Here is a 4,893-nt window from a genome sequence, read left to right on the forward strand (position 1 = left end):
TCACACCAAGAAGGTAAGCTACCTATCTACCTAGCTCTATATTTAAAAAATGGCAAAACACACAAGCTTTCCAACACATTCACAACACGATCCCCACACAGACGCCAGGGTGCAACATCCTAACACCTAGAGAGAACGTCCCGGGACGCCCCCGACACACTAACGTCCGAATCACTAGCACACTCTAAGGTACGTACCAGTTTTCCTGAAATCGACTGACAATGGCAGTGATCATTGCGAAATAAATCAATAAATCGAAAGAACATCTGAATTGACACTAAATTAAATTACGCGTCATTCTGAATACTGCATATTATTCTTAATGAATTGAGAAAGCTATGCACGCACATTCCGCGTAGATCCATGTAGCATGTCACAGATCGACAGGAATATGCGCTATCGAATCTAGTTTGAACAACCGACGCAATTCCATTGCCTAACAACACACACACACAAACACAAGTGGAAAATACGTCGTGCACGATGCACTAACCATTGTCAGTCGCCACACATATGATTAAAAAATAATATTCCATGTGCCCGTTGCTCTCACCCTCCCGAGTAGCACCTGAGCACACGAGAGGATTCGAACAACGAACAAGGAATCTCAATATCCTGAAAATCCTAACTAAAAGAATCTGTTAGATTTCATACGGGCTAATGTACTCGCGTTTTCGAAAAATGACTCTACTTTGAATTTAAAATTTAATGTTAATTTATAAATTGAATATTTAATTAGAGAAAACGGCACTGTGGAATTTTATCGTCGAATAAAAAGAGACTGAAATGATTCTAATAAAGATCTTCATTTTTTAATTTATTTATTCTGATACTGTATGAATATATTTGAAAACCCTCGGACGATCCTTTCGACACATCAAAGTTTCGAAATAATGAAAAAAGTACTCTACTAAATGTAAAGTAATCGTCAAAGGTTAATTAATTAAGTAATTTTGCTTTGTCTAAAGAATCGATCCGTCGCGAATCGTCTTTTTGTACGTGGTATCTAATCTAATGTTTCTGAGCAATTCAAAATATAATTTTAAAATACAAACGATTATCTCAATGATAGAAAGTGACTCCAATAATTGTGTTCCAAACTATGAAATTGTTGATTTATCTAAACAAAAACATGACGTACAAAAAGACCCTACCTAGCTAGGAAACAAATTACTCCCGCAGGAACGCCTTGCGTTCTCACGGTCACTGTACTCGTCTAAATGATCTACGAAAGAAGTAGAATAATAAAAAAGACAGTTGTTTATTCACTTACTAAGATACTTGCTGGGAGGATGAGAAGCAGGAGAAGCTACGTTAGAGACCTGAAATGTGTGTGTGTGTGAGTTGGCTTATGATATTTGGTCCCCTCAGGGTTTCAAATTCATTTACCCAATCCTCTTTCTCTTTCCACTCTCACCATCGCCTTTTCAGCGGGACCTACTGTTGTTTATGGTGGGTTCCGAACCACCTTTTGCCAACAACACGTGAAAAACACCCCGGGTGGGTCAGTCACTTTCCGGTTTTTGACCAGACGGTCACCCATCCTAGTGCCGTTCACGTTCCACGTTGTTTAACTTCGGTGATCTAACGAGAACCGGTGCTTTCAACGGGACTACGGTTGTTGGCTAGAGACCTGAAATCAAAAAATAAAACAAAAACATATTAAAATCGATTCGTACAATTTCATTAGCATATAAAAATAATTTAATTTAAATGCTATTTAACAGTAGAATTACCGAACACTAAACACAATTGGCATACATATTAATGACAAAATTGCATTTATTTAGATTTCGTTTTAGTTTTGTTTAAATAATGTGCTTTAGCATAGAGAAGTCCACCAAAAAAATTTCTCAGAAATCATATTTATAGTTTTAATATTTCTAAAAGAACAAATCAGGAACAAGTCATTTTGACTCGTTCGCTAGTTCTAGTGTTAAATGATTTTCGAAATAGAAAGTGTAGGATGTACAATTTTTCATTAATACTTTCAAAGGAAATGTTGTATAATAAAGATTAATTGTATAAATGTCTTGGTACTCACATTCTCTCCCCCTTGTAGACAACACGACACGTTGCTCTCGATCTCAGTATCGATGTCGTCTTTGGTCGTCAAGGTAGGCAGCATTAGGCATCCAGCATTAGGCAGCATTAGACAACAGGTTCAAAATATTTTATACCCTAGGGCTCTGTAACAGAAAGAATAAATCCAGCTAATCTCAATAGGAATCAAATAATTAAAATCGAATATTTATTAATTGTACTTACGCTCACGTTCTTTCCTGCTTGAAGAAAGCACCGAGTAGCATCGAGTAGTATCCATGAATTCTTTTCCCTCGGAATCTGTAACAAAAACAACAAACTCATTAATTTCAGTCGACCAACAGTCAGAAACTAAATAAAAATTAATAATAAATAAATAATTCAAGTTGAATATTAAATCAAAATTAATTTTAACGGACATTAAATAAAATCGATATCTATCGCATGACACGACTTCAAATACAAATGATCGTCGCGACACAAGAGTAAATGCGAATTAATATTAAATTAATAATTCAAATTGATTATTTATTAATTGTTCATTAATGACATGTATAAAGATGTTCAATAACATAGTATAATTTGAAATATAGTTTGTACTCACGCTCACGTCCTCTCCTGCTTCAACAAAGTACGCCATGAAGCTGTCACGCTTTCGATTATCGAAAGCAACATGAAGTATCGATCTGGGCAATGAATATGGTCCTTCGATCGATGGATTTTTTCCCGCGGTATCTGTAACAGAAATAGCAAATTCATTAATTGCAACTGACAAACAGGCAGCAACTAAATTAGAATTAATTATAAATAGACAATTCAATTTGAATGGAAAATCATAACGGAAATTAAACTAATTCTATTTCAATGTAACGACACGTATTTAGATACAAATGATCGTCATAACAAAAGAGTAAATCCGAATTAATAGGAAATTAATAATTCAAATTGATTATTTATTAATTTTTCATTAATGATATGTATAAAGATGTTCAATAACATAGTATAATTTGAAATATACTTTGTACTCACGCTCACGTCCTCTCCTTTTTCAAGAAAGTCCGCCATGATGCTACGTCACGATTCGATTCTCGAAAGCATCGATCTCGCTTCCAAAATACTTTTTCAAACGATTGGTTCTTTTCCCGCGGAATCTGTAACAGAAAGAACAAATTCTCATTACAATTGACAAACAGTCAGAAACTAAATCAGAATTAATAGTAAATAAACAATTCAATTTGAATGGAGAATCCAAATTAATGTGAATCAAGATTAAATAAACTTGACTTCTATACAACGAAACGAATTTAAATAGGGTTGGTCGTCACGACACAATCGTAAATTATCGCGAGAAGGCAAGACGATTCGAGAATAAATTTAAATCAATGAAAATTATACAAGGTTAAACTTTACCTCTAAAAACCAGAAATTGTTGCCTCTTTCTTATGTAATCCTGTAGATTTTGGCGAAAAAATGCCAAAAATCTACGCTTCACAATCCTCAGCGGTCAGTGGTTCAAAAGATAGAAATTCCCGGCACCGCTCGGTAAGCGGCGTGCGACGGTTATTACATTCAAACATGGCGGGCACTCTTACCCGGCAAGAACATTTGAAATTGACCCACTCTAAACCACGCATAATTTTTGAATCAGTGATCCCCTACGATTGAAACTTGGATTTTTGGCATAATAAAGAGGCCAAAATTTCTGGTTTCCGGAGATGCACAGCAGCTGCAAATAATTCGCTTGAAGACAGTATTGACTTCAATAAAAATTCAAATACGATGAGGCTGGCAATGTAATTGTAACGTCATGTAGTTCACTAGCTGGCCGTTTCATTTCGATAGAGTCCGCTGTCGTACTAGGGCATTTTCTACAGAGTCGGTAATTCAGAACCACGGCGTGAAAAATGTATTGCATGCACGTGGCAGTGAGCACTCTCGTACTCTCGTATCCTCTGTCCTCTCTGCCTCTCTGGCTTGCACAGTGCTTCGATTGTGGACATACAATCGAAGCATTGGGCTTGCATCAGCTTGCATTGGAAATGGCTTGCATCGATGCGAGCTACCTGCAGCCTGCAGCTATCTGCAGCTATCTGCTTCATGCGAGTAAATACTACTAAATACTCGATTCGGCTCGCATTTTGCGGGTACATACTACATACTCGCAAAGCTCTAAATAGTGCTCATGCTCCCTCACATTATCTGCATTTTAAATGATCTTCCCTACCAAACAGTTCACCAAGTATTTACTAAGTACACAGACTGTCTGTGCCAAGTAATAAGTGCATCCCCGAGCTATCGCGTGGCGCTGCCTGCACAATAAAATGATGCGATCAAATGCACCGTAACCAAACCAAAGTGTACCGTAACTGTAACTGTAACGGTAGTTTCATAATTTTTCTAATTTTTTTAGCATTTATAGATCAAGAATAACACAAATAAAGTTCCCAATAACACAGCTGTATGCACAAGAGAGATCGTTCGAACCAATGAAAAATATCTTATACGCATAAACATCGCTTATAACGTTGTAAACGCCATTCGTTATCACATTTCTGCAAATTATTTTTTCCACTGTTGTACAAATATCGCCGGAATACTGAGAAATTTGTCAAACAATAATTTTCGTGATTAAACAACGGTGCGTACCGTGCATTCTTTATTTTTCACGCTTCTAGTTATCCGAATGCGCTTCTACGAGCGACGCCGTTCACGCCAATTTTCACCGACTTTGTGGAAACGCTTGAAACCGAAGATATCCGCGTGAATATTTACGTAAAAGCATGTACGTGACAAAATGCAAACATTTGAATTTGCCGCTTTGTGCGCACGCGTGGTTGCTCTGGCGTCCGC

The sequence above is a fragment of the Lasioglossum baleicum genome, chromosome 9 (genome assembly GCF_051020765.1).
Source record: "Lasioglossum baleicum chromosome 9, iyLasBale1, whole genome shotgun sequence".
NCBI lineage: Eukaryota > Metazoa > Arthropoda > Insecta > Hymenoptera > Halictidae > Lasioglossum > Lasioglossum baleicum.